The sequence below is a fragment of the Canis lupus genome, chromosome 20 (assembly GCF_003254725.2).
Source record: "Canis lupus dingo isolate Sandy chromosome 20, ASM325472v2, whole genome shotgun sequence".
Classification (NCBI taxonomy): domain Eukaryota; kingdom Metazoa; phylum Chordata; class Mammalia; order Carnivora; family Canidae; genus Canis; species Canis lupus.
Window position 1 is genome coordinate 30,095,272 of NC_064262.1, and position 23,608 is coordinate 30,118,879.

Genomic DNA, 23,608 nt, shown 5'->3' on the forward strand with positions numbered 1-23,608 from the left:
CCAGTCAGGAATATATCTTCTTAAAGCATTTAGGAGAATGGCTCACAGCCTTCCTTAGAATTATTTGGAAGAATGGCAGCAGGAGGGGCAGGGTGGTGTGGGTAGTTAACATGTCCCTTCTTGTTTTTTCCAACTTGTGGGGCACAGTTGGAAGTGGAACCCTGGAGACACAGCCTCTCTATTTTATTATGCTTCCGGAAATCGGAATAAGGAAGCCGTGTTACTGCAAATTAGCTACATTTCCCTTTCTTTTTCTCAGTTTTGAGTAGTAGGAGATTTGCTAGGGCTTGTATTCTTTTAATCTTTTCAGGGGCAGTGGGAGATGGCTCTCTGTCAGAGGCTTCTCTCCAGGCTGCCATGAAATGAAGAGGCAGCAAAAGTCGTATGCACTAAGTATGGATAGAAGCCTCTTCCTCTTTATTTTGCAGTGGCCCTTTGACAAGGCTGGCCTTCTCCTATTCTCTGCAGATTTTATTCAGTGGCTGGCATGTGAATTTGAACCAACTTTCTCATTGTTTTTCCTCCTGCTGTGACAGCCTGGGGTGGGAGTGGGGGTTTGCCCATTGGTGGGAAATTCCCCACTCGTCTATCACTTTGAAAGCTGTCGGGGTTCTTTGTTGGCTCCAGAAGAAAAAGAATCAAGTCCAATCAAGCACCTTAAATATTCAATATGATTAGAGGAAAAATGAATGGATTTTGGAAACTCCTGTTGATGCTAAATTCTACTTGCAGTTAGTCTTGGACATAAATTTCAGAAAATTATATGTAAATGTACTCATTAGTGCACTGTAATATTGAACATCTATTTTGTCGCTGGGCAATTTTTTTTCTTAGCACAAAAGCTATTACCACTGTTATTAAAAACAGTAATTGATTTTCCATTTTTTAAAAACTTGTTTTTTCCTTCCTGTTCCATTTCATCTCTGCATTTTTGCCCGTGCATTCCAATAATATTTTCCTAGGGCTTGTAAAAGAATTACATTATGCTCCAATAATTTTCAGGGCAAAGGGGAGGAAGGGCAATGTGGTATTACTGGAGAAGCTATTTTAAACTGGAATGGGCCCAGAAAACAGACCCTGGAATGACAAATTGAATGGCTTCATAGTAAGGATTTGATTATATTGTGTATGGTTTCATCTGAACATCATAGATCTTATTTTGTAATTAGATATTTTGATAAAGCCCTAACTAAATAGTGCTAGAGCCAAAATATGGTTTTATTAAAAGGCTCTGAAGCTTACAAATCAGCCATATAGATTAGCTGTAACATGAATGCTTTATGTGTTCTTTCAGATGTTTTGTTTGATTTACATTCGACTATAAATTCATTGAAGGAAAAAAATGAAATACTTTTAAAATCGTGATAATAACTAAAATTTTCATTATTTTAAATAATTATTATTTTTACTGGTATACAGGATATGTTCTGTCCTTACAAATAAATTTTTCTTGGGGAGAGAAACAAAAGTGCTGTGCATATTTAAATTTGATTTTGTAGGGAGAACACGCAATTTTGTGTGGGTAAATACAGTATTATGTATCCTGAAGGGCAAGCGAATGAACTTCTTTTTGCCATTATGTAAATCCATTTAAAAAAAATGTTTTCAGGACTCAGATAAAGACACATTTTGAATAGGCTGTATATGTGGTATGTGTGTGTATGTGTGTGTTTTTAATAATGCAACTTTCATGCTATTGAATCAATTAGATAGACATTGGAGATTTAGAAACCATATATTTATGACAAAATAAGGAGATTTTTCAGATTTTTTTTTAATTTCCCTATTTCCACTATTGTGAACCAGAAAGTGGCAGCCTTTGTGATTCAGGATGATTATCAGACGAGTTCTGTGCTGGAGGTATTCCTCCTGCTAGTTCATATTCCATCCTGTGGCAGGTAAACAGGCTGGAATCCAGATTTGTTTAAATCTGCTTATAAAAAGCCAGAAACACTGTAGTGTTCTCAATGTGAGGTTGATTGTGTCATTTGGATTTACGGCTTTGGCAAACACATCTGGCTGTTTACACTATTATTTGCTTAGTAAGGTCTCCCTTAAGTCCCTGAGGCAGGATAATGGTGAAGTTCAAGGTGATAGACCCTCATCAGTGCCAATTAAAATTTTGGCTCTACCACTTACCAAGTTTTGTGACTGCAAGCAACTTTTAAAACCTGTGTCCCTTAGTTTGCTTAGTTATGCCAATAGGAGAAAATGATGAAATCTTGAGTGCAGGGGAAGATTTAGTGCATTTAAAGTTTTGAGGACAGTGCCTGACACATAGTGAAACGCCATATTAAAATGAAAAGAAAAAATTGAATGTGAGGGGCACCTGGGGGGCTCAGTTGTTTAAGCATCTAACTCCTGATTTCAGCTCAGGTCATGAATTCAGGGTTGTGAGACTCAGCCCTGTGTCAGGCTCATGCGCTGGGCATGGAGACTGCTTAGGATTCATACTCTTCCTCTCCCTCCACCCCTCCTGTCTCCTCTCTCTCTCCTTCTCTCTTTTTTTTTTTTCTCTCTCTCCTTCTCTTAAAGAAAAAAAAATTGGATGTTGAATGTGAGTTGTATTTTCTCAACCCAGTCTGTGGTGTTTATGTTGACTTTCATATTTGGGCAAAAGAAAACGGAAAAAATGTTTTAAAAATTATATACATATATTAATAGAATGTTTAAAAAATACTGACTACTAAATGCCCATTTTAAAGAAACCTGCAGATTACAAAACTTTACCTATCTACTCTTGTACCACTTGGCACTGTTCACAAAGTATCTGGCTGGGAGTGAATTTCAAACGTCGTTGAGATTTTATAAGAAGCTGTTGATAGTATTTTCAGTTTTCATGAACATTATTATTGTTTTAAAGTCAGGTATTCATAGAGTTAGCAACTCAGGTTAAGAGTTGTTTAATAAAAATATTATTGGAGAAAGTGAGATGGCAACATTTAAGCCATGATGAGCCTTCAAACTGACTAGAATGGTATCATTCTAACTTGTGTATGTAGGATGAGGCTGGAGGGGTGGGTATTCAGAAAGCGGGGCGGGGGGGGGGGTCACTTAACAGAAATACTGTCAGCTTGCTCTACAGTATTCTCCACTCATTCCTCCTAGCAGTCATAGGGAGAATTGGATACTTCTCTGTTTTTGTAGCAAAGAACTCAGTGTTCTGATGAAAAAATGCACCACGAAATACAAACGACTAATACCCTGTCTATTGTTTATCCCCCTGAGATTTTCTGCCTCTCTAGTTATAGCGAAGGGTGAATAAAAATTAATTAGAAGCTGGAATCTGATTTTAAGATGGGATGTCAGACACATATATCAAGTTGTTAGGTTAGCTGTAAAGCATAACCTGGGATTTATATATTTAGAAGTCATAATAAATCTGTCTGTCATGAAAATCAGATTACTCGGTGTTGCATGCTAATGGCTCATCATCCTGTGGAATTGTAGTCTCCCCAGCAACTGCCCACTGGCTCTGCTTTTCTCTGACTTGCTGTCTGCCTTGACCAACTAGTCATTACATTCTCCCTACTTAGCAAAGTACTCATTCTTAATAAATGCTTCTAGGCTTCCATAGCAAGAAAATGTTTTCCCCTGGACTATAGCACAACCTCCTACAGCTTCCTTGACTCAGTAGTCTCAACAAGAATCAATCAGTCCATCAATCACTCCATTCACTAACCTAACAATTCCTCCCAAGGTATTTATTGAGTACCTGTTATGTGCCAGGCTGTTTGCATGGTGCTGGCAAGCTAACAAAGACAGTGCCTGCCCTCAAGGAGGGAAGTGATGGAGGAAAGAGATAATAAAACTCATAACACATTGTATAACATGATGGATGTGAGGGCATTGAGGATGGGTTCCTAGAGACCAGTATCTTTTGAGCTGAGACTTCTGAGCTGAATGGTGGGAGTTAGCCAGCTAATGGGGGGTGAAGACTGAGGACAAAAGGAACAGCCATGCAAAGCTTGGGGGTGAAAGAGTGAGATCCATTGAGGAGTTGGGATGGTGACAGATAGTCAAAGTGATGAGACTGGAGAGTTTTGCAAGAACATTTAGGATTAGTCTAAGGCAGAGGGGAGCCACTGAATGATGTAAATGGGGGAGATATCTTCCCCCTGTAGACAAACATTGACATAATAGTGCATTTACCTGGGATATGTGGCTGCCCACATTTTTTTATCACGGGCTTGAAAGCTCTGTGCAAAGTGGTACCTTTCCTGACCTTAGTCTTCACTCTTGATCCTCACTTTTCCAGAGATAAGGATGAGTAGAGGTACTATGTTCCTTGTATGTACAGAATAAACTGGTTTTTGAACGAATGAATGAAGAAACATGTTGAATGTTTGTAGGGATATTTGTCCTGATACTTTGTGCTTTGGTGTTAGGGAGGAAGTGTTGATGTTGGAATCACATTATTCCAAGTTCAAATCATGCCTCTACCGCTTACTATTGTGTGGCCTTCGATAAATCACTTGACCTCTCTGAGCCCAGAGTTCTTCTTTTCTATAGGGTTGTATCTCATGGTGTTAGGGAGATTAGAAACACTATACACCAGGTACCTATTGTTCTCCAAGGAACATGGTAAGCACTGAATAACTGATATATCTTTTATGTATCATATTAGCTTTAGTAGACTTCAGGTAAAAAACAAAACATAACAAAAAAAAAAAAAAAACAGGGTGAAAGCTTTATTGACTCTTGTTCTTAGAAACATGAAAATTAAGGCATGTGTGGTTCATCCAATAAGAACCATTTTGTTCCCAATAGGCTCCCAAGAAAGATGCCATGGGAGAACTCGCTTTTCCTTTTGCCTCTGAATCTGGAAAGTTTGGTCCATCCCAGATTCTCTTACCAGCCATCTGTAAGTCTGTCCTTCATACCTTGACCTAAGCCATTTTGAAGCCTATTCTTTTTTTTTTTTTTTTTTTTTTTACCAATACCACCTTTTGGGGCTGATGAATTCTGGAGCTTACTCTCTGTATGAGAGAGTGCTTTGTAAATTAAAAAACATTTAAGGGCTCTCCGTTCTGCTTCTCTTGTCCTTGACATACCTCCATTGCAACCAGCTTTCAGTTGAGGTAGCAGATAATCTGTTCATCTGGTATAGAAAAGAGGCAGGTTTTTTTATTTTGTTTTGTTTTTTTTTGGTTTTTTTTTGTGTGTGTGTTTTAAGAGGCAGTGTTTAAATCTCAGATTTTCCACTTGTTAGCTGTGTAACCTTAGGCAAACTATGTACTCTCTCTATGACTCACTTTCCTTCTCAGTAAAATGAAGACGGTATTAGTACTTCAATCATAGGGTATTTATGCGGGATTCAATAAAAAGTAATGTAAAGTGCTTGGCACAATTCCTATCACATAGCAAGCATGCAGTAAATGACAGCATTATTAACTTGTTGTATTATCACTAACATATTTATGACCATTATTATTTTCATCAGAGTGTCTGTCTCTCTGTTAAACTCTAAACTTGACAGTAGGAAAACCAAGTCTTTAAATTTCTGCATCCCTAGAGAGGCCTGACATGTAAAAGGCAGTGAACAAATACTTATTAAATGAATGAATGAGCAACAAAAGTGTTATTTATTATTAAAGCCTGTTAATATGTATATGCAGTCCTTGGCACATTGTAGAAAATTAATACATACTTGTTGGTTATTCTACTCTTTGCCTAAACTTCCCAGGTTATACTGAAAACTGTTTTTTTTTTTTTTTAAGATTTTATTTATTTATTCATGAGAGACTCAGAGAGAGAGAGGCAGAGACACAGGCAGAGGGAGAAACAGGCTCCATGCAGGGAGCCTGATATGGGACTGGGTCCCAGGACCCCGGCTGGGATCATGACCTGAGCCGAAGGCAGATGCTCAACCACTGAGCCACCCAAGCATCCCTATACTGAAAAGTTTTCCCTGGGTTCTTTACTAGGGGATTTGGTAAAAAAGGCTGTGTGTGTTGTACACACCTCTTCTGGTTTTCTGAAGAATTCTTTTTAAAGCTTGTTTCTATATGGTAGCTTCCCTAACCTTCCATCATTTCAGATCTTGAGACTTTTACTTCTTTTGGTTGCTAGAAAGTATTTCTGAGTGAAATCTCCTAGGGGTGTGGATGCCATCAAGTAATATTTTCTGAGTATATGTGTGCATATGTGTCTCTTCTTCTTATAAAGATAAGCATCTCTTGTAGTACTCCCACCTCCTTGCAGAAGGAGAGAGTGATCATAAAACCAAATGGGCACTGAGGGTTCACAGCTGCAGACCAGACAAGAGGCTCCTACCAGACCTCACACCGAGAACAGTTGCTGGATGATTTCAGCCAGTGAAGGCAGGTTCCTGGGGTGCCTAAGTTATTCTCTGAAAGGAAGTTGGCCAGGGGCTAAGATGTTTTTGGTAGAACATCAGGACCTGTTTTATCCTTCCTAGTCCTCTATACCATGCTTGCTATTTTCTGTTTTTCTTACAAGTAGGATGCTTGCTTTCCCCTCTTGGCTTGATGGCTTTTGTCTTGAGACTCAACTTAGCCTGGCTTTTCCACACATCTGGCATCCTTTCTACAGAACTTCTAGCTTGGTACTTTTCACAGAATTACCCACTCAAATGCCCTTGAAGGGCAGCTGGGGAGATTTTGTTATTGAGCAAAGGAAATAAGGTTAAGAAATTCCATACTTCTGTATAGAATTGTGATTTCTTCATTTCTCTTGAAACACCCAGTCCTCTTAGCCCATCTTTCGTTTTCCCACTTGTGATGGAGACACACCAACATGAAATATTTGTCTTTGATCTTTCCCGTAAGAAAAAAAAAAAAAAACAGGGGCAGTCCGGGTGGCTCAGCACTTTAGTGCCGCCTTCAGCCCACTGCGTGATCCTGGAGACCCAGGATCGAGTCCCACATCAGGCTCCCTGCATGGAGCCTGCTTCTCCCTCTGCCTGTGTCTCTGCCTCTCTCTCTCTCTGTGTCTCTCATGAATAAATAAATAAAATCCTAAAAAAAAAAAAAAAAGGAAAGAATTCTCCTTTAAAAAAGAAAAGAAAAGAGTACAATTAAGAAGGGAGATAATTGACATCTGGGCTCAGGGGCAGGGAGGTTCTCGGGAGGCCTGAGGAGGTGGACTGTAGAGCATGTATGTCACCCCAGTGGAAGCAGCCTCAACTCAGCCCAGCTGTTTGTTACTGTGTGGGAGTCTGGTGCCTGTAGAGTCAGAGATTCCAGCATTTTCTGTGAACGCTCTGAATTTGCAGATATTTAAAAGGATTTAAAAGTGTTAAAACATGAAGTCTGCTGTTATTGTGTGGCCCAAATGAAACAGAGCAATAGGCCAGATTTGGACAGCGGGTCACCAACATTCAGCCTCTGCTTAATACAGAAGATGCATAATTAGTGTTTTCAGACATTAGTCCATACTGCTCCACTTCTGAACAAGAATAAGATTATGGTTAGACCAGTCTCATTTCAAAAAAAAAAAAATCATCTGAAATACCCCTTCAAAAAGAGAAGACTCTTCTGAGTGTATAGCAAACCTCTAAAGGATTCTATAAGACAAATGGATTAGTTGTTTTTCACTTAGCACTGAAGGCTTAAGGGGTTTTGTGTGTTTTTCCTCTTGTTTTCCATTTGGCATGCACTACTTATGCTTTAAAAAAATTAAACTGACACACAGTGAAAAAAAGTTACTGGAGCCTGAAAGTTGGTTAATATCAATTACACTCTCGTGTCTAATAACCCATGCCTAGGAAACGCAACTTGTTTGTTATAAATACCCGATGCCAAATCAAGAATAAACAGCTACTTTGTTTTAGTCGGTATTTACAGCATCACTTTAACTACTTTGACCCTATTCAAGGAGGTAATGAAGAGCTGGGTGCCAGTGATGTTGATAAACTGTGGCAATTTCTGCATTGTGTCCTTATAGCTGCCTCTGCTTCAGCCTCCATTATTTAAATTGCTAGTCATTACAGTCATGCCATTAACTGGAAATGTAGCAAGATGACACATAGGAACAGGGCCAGCAGGACACTGTTAGCCCTTCTTATTGAGTGCCATATTCTGGGATGGGGAGCAATAGTCATAAAAAGGGAGCACACAAACCAACCCCCAAAAGCTTTTGAACACTCTCATGAATTCTTTGCGGTGCTGGAAGGGTGATTTTGAATTCCAGTAGTACATACTTTTTGAGACATTAGACTCAAATTACAGATAATCTTCCAGGCTTTAAAAAAATGAGTATTTCTTTTTAACTAAAATAGAAAAATATCTAAACATATCTCAGACTGGGTTATTCTTCCCTATTGGTATCATATGCAGAAGGATATGAGAAAAGGAGGTGGTTCAATCTGGAATATGGAACTGAATGAAGTAGTGTTCCAGTCATTTGACTCCTATCAATGTCATTTTTAGAAAAGTGCATATTTTATTGCTCTAGAGCCCCATGGGCCAAGGAGCCTGTCAGTCTTCATAACTTGATTAAGACTCACAGCTAATGTAGCCCATGCATATTCCAGTGGCAAATGCTTTCTTTTGATGTAGTAGCACACACTCCATCCATTCTCATCTATCTGGGGAACCTCTTACAAAATCATGGCTTCTGGCCAGTTCAAGACCCACAGGGAGAAGAGGGATTACGGGAGGTCTTTGTTATTCTAGATATTCTGAGAAGAACTAGAATTCCTTTTTAGCAGGATAAAAACTCCTGCCACACAAGTGTTCCTTGGAAAACTTTGCCCATCATTTATTAGGACCTTTATGTTAAAATTAGAGAAATTGGGTCCTGGGTATGTGTTTTGGGAGGTAAGAAAAAGTCTATTCACCCTTTCTTTCTTGTCACCTTCCCTATGACCTACATATACATTGTGCATATTGCATATATATTTGGAGGATGCTGGAAAGAAGGGAAAGCTTACATTTGTTGAACTCAGGTCTTTGTCGTGGGCTTGGCACTTTTGCTTTCTATGTGATTTAGGATTTTTTTCAGATGGAACTAATAGAAATCCAGTTCAGCTGACTTAGACAAAAATACTAAATGTAGATGAAAAACTAAGGCCTATCTAGAATTCAGCAGCATTATTGAGAACCAGGATTCTTTCTGCCCCCCCCCCCTTTTTTGGTCATTCTTTCAGATATTACTTTTCTACATAGACTTGTCCCCTTTTGTCCCCTTATGTTAACAGGTTGGGTAGGGTGCTTCCAGACACCCTGACATAGCAGTATTTTGAAGGCCAGAAATAGAAAAGTGTATCCATCCTTTCGTGTATCCTTTGTTTTCTTAAGAATACGGAAAAACTGGGACACCTGGGTGAGTCAGTGGTTGAGCATCTGTCTTTGGCTCTGGGACTGATCTGGGGTCCTGGGATCAAGTCCCACATCGGGTTTCTCCCTCTGCCTATGTCTCTGTCTCTCTCTCTGTGTCTCTCATGAATAAATAAATAAAATCTTTAAAAAAGAAAAAAAAAGAATGAGAAAAACCTTTTCAGAAGCTCTCCAGCAATTTGCCCTCCTCCATTCGCCAGAATTTCAAACCCTACCCTAAAACAATCCTTTGCAAGGGGAATGAAGTTCCCATGTTGATCCTGGTCTGGTCAAGCTTACAGCCTAGGGCTGGATAGGGCCCAGCCTTTTGTCCTTGAATCTGGGGTGTGGGCCCCATCAACTAAACAAAATCAGAGTCAGGTCCTATTAGAAAGAAATGGGAGGGACAAATGACTATTGGATAGGCTGAGAACTTCTCATTTACTTCCCCAAACATCCCCATACCAGTACAGAATGCTCAGAGAGATGAATGAACTTACCCAAGGTCATAGAGCTTTAAAGTAAAGAGCTAGAATTTGAATCCAAATGATTCTGGCTTCAAAGCCATGGATTTTGGAAGAGACCAAACAAGGGGGAAAGTGCCCAACAACAGAGAGCTGGCATCATTGGAATACTCCAAGGAGAATAGCAATGAGTTTCTGTAGCCCACAGATCAGTAATAATATATTTCTGGATTACAAAAATAATACGTGCTTTGAGGCAACATAGAAAATATAGAAGAGTATAAGGCAGAGAATAAGCATCCCCCAGAATTCTACAGTGTAGTCAGTACCACCACCAACATTTTGAGGTACTTTACTTTGTCTTTCTGTATACACACACACACACACACACACGCACATATGCCACTTAGATGTTCAAAAATATTTATTGATCACTTTCTATCAGTCTGTGCAAGAAATATATATGCAAATATACATTATGAGCATATCGGCTATAGACAGGATACACTGTTTTACATCTTAGTGTTCTACATAATTTTATAGCATGTATATTTTTGTGCATGTTCCTATAAACAATAATTCTTTAGGAACATCATTTTTAATGACTGAATAGCAGTCCATTTTGTAGGTAGCAAACTGTATAAAGAAGCCCCTTATTTGTGGACTTGTACATTTCTTTCAATTTCTCTTTATGGGAAGTAGCACCAAGTGAGCATCCATATGTGATATATCTTTTAGCTCATCTTTTATTATTTCCTTGGGATATGGTTCTTGAAATAATGGTGAAGAAATGAATATTTTAAAGCTGTGAATATATGATGCATATTGTTAGATTGTGATCTAGGAATGTTGTTTACTCTAGATTCCCAACAATAATCTGTGAGAGTTTTTTGACTCTTTCTTGATGGTTTTTGACTTGGAGTATTGTTTTTTTTCCTTTTCTTCGCTTTTTCTTTTGGAGTAGTTTTAGAAGTGCTGTGTCAAGGCCTTGCATTCCATGGACAAATTGTTGCTGGGACACATTTGTCATTTTCTCAAGATTACTGTGGATCTGTTGTGCTTCTTGTACTAATTGTAAAAGGCCAAAATGGAACCCCATTAATATATTATTGGATATTAGAAAAAAACAGAACAACTTGTACCATAGTGATATTTGACTTTGTATCTCTAACAAAATTGATATAAAAGCCTTTATAAGTGCTAGTGTATTGTTAAAATGTTCAGATAAATTATTTGGTTCATAAATAAGTAATTTAAACTTTTATGATAATGGAGAGGAGGAAAGGTGGTATGAGACTTTCTGAATACACCAATAATTTATTTTCCTGCAGCCAAGATAAATAGCACCATGAATTAAGGGACAGAATATTGGATGACATGCTACATCATCTTAGGGATGGCACTTGTTAGGGATGCATGTACCATAAGACTTATAATATGACCAAAAAAACCCTGCAGTTACCTACCCTGGGTGATCCAAGGGAGATACTCTCAAAAGGTGTCCTGGAAAAAAGGCAGTTGGCAGTTACTGTGCAGCATGATGTTGGTAGCAAAGAAAAGGAGCAGGGGAAGATAAGAGCTCCTGCGCACACTCTCTTCTCTCCTGTCATCCTGGATAGAGGTGAAGGGGTTGCATTGGGTCATAATAGGTTAAGAAGACAGAGATGAATTAGAGGAAGCTGGGATTTGCAAATTTCCAAACAAGTGCCTCCACTTGAGCAGAGGTCTTTTGAGTGATGTTTACTGATACAGCAAATGTTTTTAGTGATCTACACAAACCTGGAGGAGGATCTACCTGTCCTCTGAACTTCAGTTCCAGCTCTGGGCTTCATCCTCTAGCCTTCACCCAATTATCTCATGCTTCAGCATACTTAAGCTTATCTTTTTAAGTTTATTCATTCACCCATCTATCCATCCATCCTTCCATCCATCCATCCATCCATCCATTCATTCACATATCAAATATTTATCATTTAAGATCTATGTGCTTGGTAGCATGCCAGTCAAAATGCCAATTCCCCATCTCACTATTTGCTCCAATTATCTGCACTTAGGTTTGAGCAAAGAGTGATTCTTCCAGGATCTGCATTTTGAAATGGACTTTATTCATACTTCTTCAACATTTGCCACATTACTTACTGCACATTTACCAGGGCATTGCGCTAAATTCTGGAGATATAATGAGATTAAAGTCATCTGGTCTGGCAAGGATGGTAGAAAAGAATGGTGTTGTTGAGTGTGGAATTGTTTTGTACTTTGGACCTCCCTTTTAATCCTCAAAATCCCTCCCTTAATTTGTTTGAGCAGAATTAAAATACATAGAACAATACTTCATTTTCTCACTGTGGTGAGTAACTAAATAATTTAGCTCTAAAGGAATCAGGGGAACAGAGTTATCACCCATAGTAGTGGTCCTTAATCGTGGCTTTCCATTAGAATCCCAGGGAATGTGGAAAACATTGAAGCCCATGGCATGCCCCAGAACAAGTGTATCAGAATCTCTGGGGTGTATGACCTAGGCATTGGTTTCATAAACTCCTGAGATTATTCTAGTATGCAGCCAAATTTGAGAAGCACCACTAAAAAAAGTGCAAGTGTATCGAATTACTCCCTTTCACCCCAGAGCAACTTTGACAACTGCATTTTTCAGGGAATCCAGTTCCATAATATGTGCCATGAAGAAAATGGTCAGTGGCCAGATTAAGAAATTGTATTCTTTTTCTTGGAGGTTCACTGCATACTCTGGCATTCTAAAGACCACAAGGCATATTGCCATAAAGAGACCTTTTGGAATTTTAGTGGAATTCTCTATTATTTTTAATTCAGGATTGGCTTGATTACATTTTCTTTCTCTCTTGATCACTTATGAATTTTACTGAATACATTCCGAGAACAGGCTAACATATGCAACAGCTGATTCTCTAGTGTGGGAATGATTTCTGTTCCTTGTTTCTCTGTTCTTTGGCCCCTCTTTGTGTCCTTTCTCTCATTACTTTTTTGAGCAGCTTTTTGAGCAGGCATTGGGCCCAGGGAAGAAGTAAAACTGCAGTCAGTTAATCCATTTGATAAAGCACTTGAGACTTTTTTAAAAAGATTTTTATTTATTTATTTATTTATTTATTTATTTATTTATTTATTTATTTATGGGAGAGAACAAGAGCACAGGAAGGGAGAGGGGCAGAGGGAGAGAGAAGCAGGCTCCTGGCTGAGCAGGGAGCCCGATGCAGGGCTTGATCCCAGGACCCCAGGATCATGACCTGAGCCAAAGGCAGATGCTCAACCGACTGAGCCACCCAGGCACCCCTATATTTAGATACTTTCCATATAAAGCTTTTGTACTTCTTTCAATTGACACTTCCATGCTATGGAAGAGATTGGTAGTTCTTTCCTTTTCTATGGTGTTGGTTCTCAAAGTATGGTCCCTGAACTAGCAGTGTCAGAATGAACTGGTAAAGTAGGCAGAATTATGGCCTCTCTTAAAGATGTCTACACCCTAATCTCCAGAATCTGTGACGATGTTATCCTAGCAGGTAGAAGGGATTTTGTATATGTAATTAAGATTCTAGACCTGAGATGAGAGGATAATTGTGTCATATCTGGGCTGACCTAATTTAATCAAACTAGCCACTGAAAAACTAGAGAATCTTTCCAGGCTGCAGTCAGAGAGATTTGATCATGAAAAGGCAGGAGAGATTAAAACATGAAAATAACTTAAACTCTCATTGCCAACTTGACTGTGGAGGGATGGGTCCATGCTGGAGTTTGAGAATGCTGTCAGTTCATGGCCAGTAAGGAAGCAGAGACCTCAGAACTGAATTCTGCAAATAAGCTGAATGAACCAGAAAACCAAGTCTCCCCTAGAGCCTTCAGGAAGGATGGTAGCCTGTCTGCAACTTGAGAGACCTGATATACACTACAGTAAGATAGTGAATTTGTGTTGTTTTACTCCTGAGTTTGTGATGATTTATTCTGGCAGCAGCACAAAACGAATGCACCTGCAAACTTGTTGACATGCAAATTCTCAGTCTTCATCCCAGACCTACTGAACCTACTAGAACCAGGAGCCAGCAGGAGGTGTGGTGGTGAGGGGTGGAGAGTGCGTGCATCCTATTTTAACAAGCTCTGTAGGTGATTCTGACATGCTCAAATTTGAGAACTATGGTTCCATAGTGATAGAATTCCTGAATGTTCAGTAGACAAGTGGCTGCCCAGAACAAAGACTGCATTTCCTTCTTTTGCTGCAGGTGAGTATGGCCTTATGACTACGTTCTTGCCAAACAGATTGTAGAAGGTTAACTCAGCAAACTTGAGGTGTTAAAACTCTGCACATTCCAATGAAAAGGCTAGCTTTGTTGGATCCTGGGAAATAACCTTTGAGCCCCTTGATATATCCTGCTCAATTAGAGTGTCTCTGTATACCTGTGACCTTGGGCCATGCCACATACCTTATGCTAACAATATGATTTATGGCAAATGCCTGTTTTTGTTCACCTGAGGCCTGGGCCATGCTGTATCAGTTTGACCACTGGAGAGCCTGGAGATATTGCTGGATAACTCCAGCCTCAGTCAGTGTGATGGATACTTTTGAGATACATTCTGCAGTTTTTGTATGATCTCCAGAAGCGAATGAACTCGCTCACATGTATAACCAGCTTGATAACACAAGCTTTATTGCCCCTCCCCTTTTCCCTTCCAGTTCTCCTGATCCCCTCTCTCCTTTGACTTTCCTTGGATCCGTTTCCAAATAAGCTGTCTCAACCCATGTTCTTGGTACTTGTCTTGGGCATTGCTTGCAGGAGGAACTCAAACTAGGAGAATCCTTAATGAGACATTTTATTGAAGAGTCTTCCTTTCTGCTGACTAGGATGCAGATATTTTTTTTAATTTTTTATTGGTGTTCAATTTACTAACATACAGAATAACCCCAGTGCCCGTCACCCATTAGGATGCAGATATTATGGCTCTCCCATCCCCTTTGATCACATTAAGGAAGACCATCCTCTAGGAATGCAGAGGTGGTAAATTAGAAGGCATATGGGTCTGTAATGAATCTGTGGAACTGGCATACCAGTCCTGGACTGCTGACCTACTAACTTGTTCAGTGAGAGAATAGAAGCTACCTACAGAGGGTAGGCAAGGGGTGGCTCACATGCACCTTAACCTAATTTTGACTAACACAGCAACTAAGACCTAAATGGAGAGTTTGGTTTGTCATCAGATTGAAACTAAATTGTGCCTAACCTTCATTGCCACAGTAATAAAGAATTGATTACATGAGGGACAAGCACATTGTTTTTGGGTAAGAGCATTAGAACAGGAGTTAAGCAACTGGGACGTGTGTGTGTGTGTGTGTGTGTGTGTGTGTGTGCTGTGTTGACTCCTAAGGAGCTGTGCATTCTCCTTGCATTCTCTTGGATTCAACTGCTTAATCTCAGGGTCCCTCTTGATTTTTACATACTGTGATGCTATGAATTTAAAATATTCAAAAATTCACTTGCAAAAACACAACACCGGAACCATTATGAATTGTAAATGTGGGGCATTTGTATTTGCATTTTGAAATTTCTGCACTAATAAAATGATGAGCATATCTTAGCCTGCATGTGGATGTATTTTTTTAAATGACTCAAAGTTAGAAGCACCATGAGGCATTATTAAAGTTCATCGTATCACTTGCTGTGAAGACAAACTTTCCTTGAATATTGAAAGATGCTTACAAAACTCTGTTCACCTGACAGTGATTCTTCAGGCTGATAGGAACCTTCATATGTTCTTTTCCTTTGCCTGGATGGTACCCAATCAGTCTATATAATGAGACAGGCCAGAGGACAGGGAATTATGCCCCAGGACAGTCTTCACTCTGTCGTTTGGCTTTGCATGCAGAACCACAATTTATGATGTGATCAAGAATGATATTAGTTGGCGGTATAATGAGTTTGGGATTGTTGCATAGCCCTGATGTACACCATGACCTTTGCTGGATGGAAAGTGTCAGACTTGGGCACATGCATATCAGTTGTGGAGAAAGACCCTCCTCTGGGGAGTCAAGGGTCATAAATTTTGTTTCTAGGCAGCATATACGTATGCAGTTGCCTGGCAACTGTGAGAGCAGTTAAGTCCTTGCTATATGATGCTGTAAAGGATTTCATCCATCTTGAAAAGCTAACAGCATAATTTAAATTTTTGAAGCAGAGTGTGGGTGTTCTCAAGTGGCAGAGCCTCATCTCACATGTTGTTGCAGACTCTAACTGCATAAACTTGATGTTGCTGAAGTTTTCCGCATTAGGGATATTGTAAACAAAAGGCTACAACTCTGAAGAGAGGTTGAAAGAGACATCCTTCACTAGAACGCGTTCAGTAACAGAAAGTAACAGAAAGCCCAACTAGTGGTGTCCTAAAGCACAAGCATGTTTTCTGTTTCCTGAATAAGAAGCGTTGAGATAAACAGTCTCAGGGTTGATTTTGTTGCTCACCAAGGCCCAAGCCCCTTCCATGCTTCCATTATACCATCAGTCGTGTGTTGGCCTTCATCCTTAGTGTGGTTGCCTTATGCCCACAAGAAGGCTGCCATAGCTTTCACTACCCCAGGGTCCCAGATTAGCAGATTAGCATCCAACATAGGATAGGAGAGAATGATCATCTTGTGTCAAGCCTCTCTTATTTATTTATTTATTTATTTATTTATTTATTCATTCATTCATTCATTCATTCATTCATTCATTCATTTTAGAGAAGAAAGTCTTTCCTTAAAGTCTCCTAGCAGGTATCTTTTTATTTCTCTTTAGCCAGAACTGGGTCAGATGTGAAACACACATGTTTCCCCTTCCAGACTAGTCATTGGCAAAGGAGAATTCAGTTGCCTTTACTGATTAGACCAGTCATGATTCAGCTTCTTGGATAGGGACAGAGCCTGTCTTCCCTGAGCATGTTGCTACCTTCCAGATTCCTGAGAAAGATAAGGGTATGTGAGCAAGGGTAAGGGACAGCTGGATGCTAGCTATCTCACAACGCTGCTACCATTCCTTCCATGTTATTGCTTCTATGTGGATTACTTACCTGTGGAGGTCAGAGGTTGCAAACTCACCCTAGAAATGTTTTTAAGACGTTGAAATAGAGCTTACAAATAGGAACAGTTTGCCTTAAAAATTGGATTTTTTTGAACACTAGATGAATTGAAAAACTTTTCATTAAATTTAAAAACTTGTTAAAAATAGACCTGCCCTACGGTCCAGCAATTGGACTGTTGGAGATTTACCCCAAAGATTCAGATGCAATGAAACGCCGAGACACCTGCACCCCGATTTTTCTAGCAGCAATGTCCACAATAGCCAAACTGTGGAAGGAGTCTCGGTGTCCATCGAAAGATGAATGGATAAAGAAGATGTGGTTTATGTATACAATGGAATGTTCCTCAGCCATTAGAAACGACAAATACCCACCATTTGCTTCAACGTGGTTGGAACTGGAGGGTATTATGTGAGTGAAGTAAGTCAATCGGAGAAGGACAAACATTGTATGTTCTCATTCATTTGGGGAATATAAATAATAGTGAAAGGGAATATAAGGGAAGGGAGAAGAAATGTGTGGGAAATATCAGAAAGGGAGACAGAACATAAAGACTCCTAACTCTGGGAAACGAACTAGGGGTGGTGGAAGGGGAGGAGGGGGTGGTGAGGGTGAATGGGTGACGGGCACTTGACGAGATGAGCACTGGGTGTTATTCTGTATGTTGGTAATTTGAACACCAATAAAAAATAAATTTATTATAAAAAAAACTTTAAAAATTTGGATTTTTCACTTCTCAAAAAAGTTTGGTCATCTGGCAAGCTTTGAACAACACAGGAGTTACTAGCTCAAGAGATTGCTTTCTGTGGAAGGGTTATATAATCTTCACTCCTCCCTTTGTCTCGCGCTTGGCCCTTCACTCATGCGTGTTATTTTCCTGGCCCCTGTGGACGTTTGTGCCTGTAAACATTAATGGAGATGCTTTTTTAGTTACATGCAGACATTCTGAAACAGGAGACTTACCATCAGACTGGTCTACTATGCTTCATTCAATACACAAACTGCCCACCATACTCTGTCATCCTTCCTGTAGTTGGGACTTTTTTGCTCTTCTCGTATGTTTATTTTATGCCTGTGGAAGGGAATATGGTGTAATGGTCAAGAGCATAGCCTTGGACATAATACAGAAGTGGTTTGAGCCCTGGAAATATCACTTATTTACTTATGGCCTCATATTCACAACTGTAAAATTGGATACTAACAGTATCTTCCTCATGTGGTTGCTTAGAGAATTAGCAGAGTGCTTTATTCACATAATGCAAATCTTGCCAGAGATGATGATGAAAAAGATGATGATGTTTCTATTAGTCTGTGTTTATTGTATCAGTTGAGGTGCCACTTTGGAATGCAAAACACAGCATCTTCAGTGAGTGGAGTTGATGAATGACACCTTCTATGGAGTTAGAAGAGGGTCTTTTGAGTGACTGTGCTTGAGAGGCAGTGGTCACCTGGAATAGTTTTTCTACTCATTTCAGGATAGAATCAGATCCACCTAATTCATGCCTCTAGGTAACACTGCACAGCTCCTAGAAATTCAGTCCTTCACTCAAGATTTGCTCATTTCTATTCAGTCCGGGGCACATCCTTTATTTATACTGTCAAGAATCAGTTGATATTTTAGTTTATGCCTGGGGACATGGGAGGCAATTTTGGGCACCTCTAATGATCTTGGAGAGTCATCTTTCCCTACCAAGATATCTTTTTATTTCATTGTTGGATTTTGGGCAAGTTTCCATGAGATTTATCCATATGTAACTCAATCTAAGAAGAATTGGAGGTCACTATATAAATGAGGTCAGATTAGAAGAGTTATTTAAGAGAGGCAGGCAGGATATTTTGAGGTTAGTTAGTTGCTTTATTTCATTCTCAAGACTGGTTGTGTGGATCCTAGTAAATTAGCAATCCCAAAGGGAACCTTAGGGAACTCATTATAACTCCATTTTTCCCATAATTAAATTACAAAGTATTTAGTTGAGATAATAACCAACGTGAGTGAAAATGGAGAGATAGAGGTACATGTACCCTATTGTGAATATAAATTAATATAATAAACTTTGGATCAGGTGGTTTGGAAACTACCAACCATAGTTTGAAATGTTTTGCCCTAGACATTCTTTGAAATTTCTAACAGTAAATCCTGTCAATATACTTGACCAGGTATACGAAGAAGTTAATGGCAGCAGTGTTGGTAGTCATGAGAAACTGAAATGTGAAATAAATATCTATCGAAGGGGACTCATTAAATACTGTGTTTAATGTCTGTACATTGACATTACTCTGCAGCCATTAAAAAGTATGGAGGCGATCCCTGTAAGTTGACATGAAAAGATGCCAAGCATGTGGCAGAACAGTATGTTTTATATAAACATGTGTAAAAATGTATGCCCGTATTCAAAAACAGAAATGCGTGCCAAATTGTTAATACTGGCTCCCTCAAGGAATGAAATTATAAGGATTTGAAGGGTAGAGGGACAGGAGGAAGGAGAAGAGGCAAAGTTTAATTCTTACTTTATATACTTTGGGACATGTTTTGCCATAACATGTATTCTAGTTGTAATTAGCATTGTACATTGGAGAGGTTGGAATGGAAAACCAGGGAGATGGAATGTTCCTTCTGAGGAGCAGTGTAAGACAGAGGCTGAGAACACAGGTTCTAGAGCCAGGCTACCTGGACTCAAGTCATGGCTGTTGCGCTGGCGAACGGAGTGTCCTCAGGCAAGTCTGTGGACTTCTCGATGTCTTGCTTGTTTCATCTGTGAAAGAGGATAATAACGATACCTCCCCTGGAAGGTTGCTGTGAAGATTGAATGAATTACGGTATGTATAGCATTTAGAAAAACATTATCATCACCATTATTGCACATTTATGGCAAAAATGCTGAGGTAACAGGATGAATTTAAAAGTTACCATGGGCATCTGGAGTCTGGTACTAGGAATTTATGGAATGCAATGAAATTCCTTTGATAGGAAGTCGCATATATGCTTTTTTAGAAATCCAAGCCCTAGGAGGAGACAAGTGGCTGGATAGATAAGGCCAGGAAACAGAGAGGCCCTTACCTATAACCGAGGAGCAAAGTCAACAGCTCTGAACCAAACATATATCACAATGGGAACATAAAACACAGCAGCTGTAACTGGCAGATCCAGAGAGTCAGAGGAAGGAAATAAGGGGAAGGTGTTCAAGAGCTTCCTAAATGTTTCATAACCTTCAATCATCTCTGCCTTCTTCTTGCTCTTCTGCTAATTCTTCACCTTATCTTTTCTCTCCCCACAACAAGTCCTGCATTTGATCCAGATTTTATCTCTTTATGGGACAGCTGATACAACAACAATGTATAGTTCATTGAAGAGCCGGAACATTCTGCAGAATAGTCAGTCACTCGGAAAAGAGAAGACATGCTCAAGAATGAATTTAGCAAAAGCAGCAACTACAAATGAGTGGGCAGGGGCCAGCAAAACACAAGCATTTGGTGGAGAATGCTTGGGAAACCCGGATAACTTGACTTTTGATCCTAAGACTTAATTGAGCTAAGGAACTGAGTGCTGAAATCATTCTCTGTGGTTGCTCAGATGAAAAGCCAGCCAGGCTGTAAGATCAGTGACCAATTGACATTGACAGTCTTCCATCTGGAGCTTAATCTGTCTCCATACGTCTGTGACAGTGGTGTGTCTTTCAGAACAGGTTCACGTATTTCTGAAGGCCAAGCATCAAGTAAGAAGCCAGAGTTCTAGTCATTAGTCACGCATCGGGGCCACAGGGCAATTCCGGGGTGCCGCCTTTGCTTGCAGCTGGAGAAGGTACGCTGGCCCACAACGTGGTTCCTAATGAGGAGTACACACAGATGACAGGGCTGGACTGTAGCAGCAAAGCACTGCTGGGAAACTGCTCCCTCCAGCCTTCCCTCTGCAGCCGGCTTTCTTCCCTGAGCCACAGACTTGGCTTCTGATTGACTATGTCCACTGTAGCTCATTAAGGGGTTGGACAGCAGCGGGTCCAGCTACGTAAAGTACAGAGCTGCACGGTTGTTCTCTGCCCTCAATGCCCTGATGGCCAGCGTCTCGATGCTTCAAAGGAGCAATCGTTAGATGTTTCATTTGTAGCAGTTTGGGGGTCCTGAAGGTTCCTTGAAACATTTAAGGGCTCTGTTTCCCCCTACTTGAAAGAGAATGTGTGGCCATTTACAAATGAAAATATTACTCAGATAGGATAATTTGAGAAAAGGATACACTATGACAAAGATTCTCTTAAAAGAAAAAAACAAAAACAAAAACAACCTTAGGAGTGGGTGTAACAAGGCTCCCAAAATGAACTAATTCTCTTTAGTTTGTGGGTATTCAGTTCATTTCAGTGCTTTCTGGCCAAAAAAAAAAAAAAAAAAAAAAAGTCTACAAAAATGAATTAAATGACTTTCATTAGGACAAAAGCAAAGCATTCCTTTTTCTTTTGGAACTAAATTCAAGTGTGAATTGAGTTAGCTGTGATCGGTGGGACAATATATAAAAATGTTGGACCGTACTTTCAAATTAAGCTTCATTTGTGAAAGTTACTATAACACTGTTCAAATGGATGATTTTTGTATTGACTCCATATTAGCTAACAGCATAACAATAAATTGTAGCTTAGGGAAATGCTTAGCTGCAGAATGAAACACCCTAGTTTGCCTACAAGTTGGAGAATCTAGAGGAATGAACAATTATGTGCATGTGACCAACTGTTCCCAGTGTTTCTCTCTACTGAACTCAGGAAGTCAAAGAACAACATTGTTTGGTGATGAATTTCCAAAAAGCAGATTCTCGACCCCGACTTGGACTCAAATATTGACTGTGTTATTTATAAGCTGTATGTCCTTTTTAGCAAGTTCATCCTCTTCTCTGGACTGTGCATGTTACCTGTAAGATAGGGATAACAATGCCTACTCTGTAAGGTGGTTGGATTATGTGAATGAGTGATAGAGAATGATGTTATTTGAAGGATGGTCTTAAATGTGTTCTACTTGTGTATATATGACAGATCATCTAGAACCATCCTAGAGATATTGTTCCAGGGCTGTAAAGTTGGGTAAACGCATACTATTGGGTCATCTGTAGAGATATGTGCTCATATAATGGTAAAGCTAGAACATCATCAAAATAATTTCTAACATTTATGGAGCACTTACTACATGACAGGCAGTGTTCTAAATGGGCTATGTGCATTAATGACCTCATTAAACCCTTTCAACAACTTTATAATGTAGGTATTATTTTATCTTGATTTTTTTCCCTGTGATATTAAAGAACTTGCTTAGGTCTCAGAGTTGATCACTGTTGGGGGTGCTTCTTGAACCCTGATCAGCTTGATTCCAGGTGCCGGCTCTCACTTAATATCATTATAAAGTTCTATGATCCAAGGAGTCATTCCCACCAACTGTCTGAGTTTTTCAGATTGTTTTCTTGCCTCTTGTTCACTTTTCTTGGCATAGAACAGCCTTGGGTTGTGAGAAAAACTTTTCCTTGCAGGTGAAATATGTTTAGCTGGATTTATTTTGCATTTTTAGTGACGTTTGACTCTTCATCTGGCTCTGTGATTAATCTGGCCCAGGAGTGCAGTGAACCTTTAATTATAGCTGCTATACCCTCACTCTTTTCCCTATGTATTTTTCTACTGTTTAAGGTTCCATTGGGCTGGTGCTCTGAAAGAGGTTTAACCGATATGTTACATGAATTATGGCCTTTGTGCACAGAGAAGGAAAGTTACAGTTGTTAGGTCTATCCAGTTTGTGATATTTTTTTCCTGCCAAAGATATTCACCTCCTTTCTTTCCTTTACTTACTGTGTGGTTCATTGGAAACCACCAAGAGCTATTCCCTAACAATGGCTCTGGTGGAATTCTCCACCACTGTCTTGACTATGGCCAGTCTTGAGTAACATACAGAGGCCATTTAAAGGGAGAAATTCTTACAGATCTCCAATGTTGCTTAATTTGTTTTTTTGTAGTTTGGTTACTAAACATGTAAAAAATATAAAGCTAGGTATAACTTTCTATGTGTGTAGTTCTTAGACAAATACAGGTAAAACACATTTATAAATTAAATGCAATCAAAATGACAAAACCAAATTCAAATTACCGATATTAATATAACATGATGGATGGTGTTGTTTTATTTAAGCAGGATCATCTCTGGAGATATCAATATGGAATGTCTGTTATGTCAAAGGCTCTATATAGCTGGTCAAGCTTGTGTTGGCCTGAACCGTGTAATGGACTTCTTCCTAACACTTTCAGCTGCTATTATGGGGACAGTTCACTGATACCCTACCATCATCCCTCTGAGGTCTCAGGACACAAACACATTATTTAAGTAGTAATTATACCTCTTTTCTATCTTTGGCTCATGGCAATTAAAACAGCACTATCTGACACCAGCAGAATTGTAAATACAAATACGGATGCAAACCCAGGCCTAGCAATTTTGTGTTGATGCTCACATTTTAGGTACCATGTGGCTGATCCAGAATGCATCTGGATCATTTAATCTTATTTTTTACTTTATTTTATTTTTAAAAGATGTTATTTATCGATTCATGAGAGATAGAGAGAGAAAAGCAGAGACATAGGCAGAGACAGAAGCAGGCTCCTCACAGGGAGCCTGATGTGGGACTCTCTCCTGGACCTGGATCATGCCCTGAGCTGAAGGCAGCCGCTCAACTGCTGAGTCACCCAGGTGTCCCCATCTGCAACTAATGAGTGTTATCAAAATGAAAAGAAAATTGAAAATCTCTTCAAGGATCTTCAGATCCCCAAGAACATGCTCAAA

General features: G+C 39.5%; 1 protein-coding gene across 14 annotated transcripts in view; it reads left to right on the forward strand.

The window, feature by feature from the left end:
• Window positions 1-23,608, forward strand: part of FHIT (fragile histidine triad diadenosine triphosphatase) — a 1,380,560-nt gene that overhangs the window by 141,474 nt on the left and 1,215,478 nt on the right. For 4 of the 14 annotated variants that reach the window (XM_049097832.1, XM_049097822.1, XM_049097829.1 and 1 more), the window contains exon 3: window positions 4,771-4,864. The exons of the other annotated variants lie outside the window; for them this stretch is intronic. The gene's annotated coding sequence lies outside the window, so the exon portion shown is untranslated. The remainder of the gene's footprint in view (window positions 1-4,770; window positions 4,865-23,608) is intronic. 14 annotated transcript variants of the gene reach the window in all.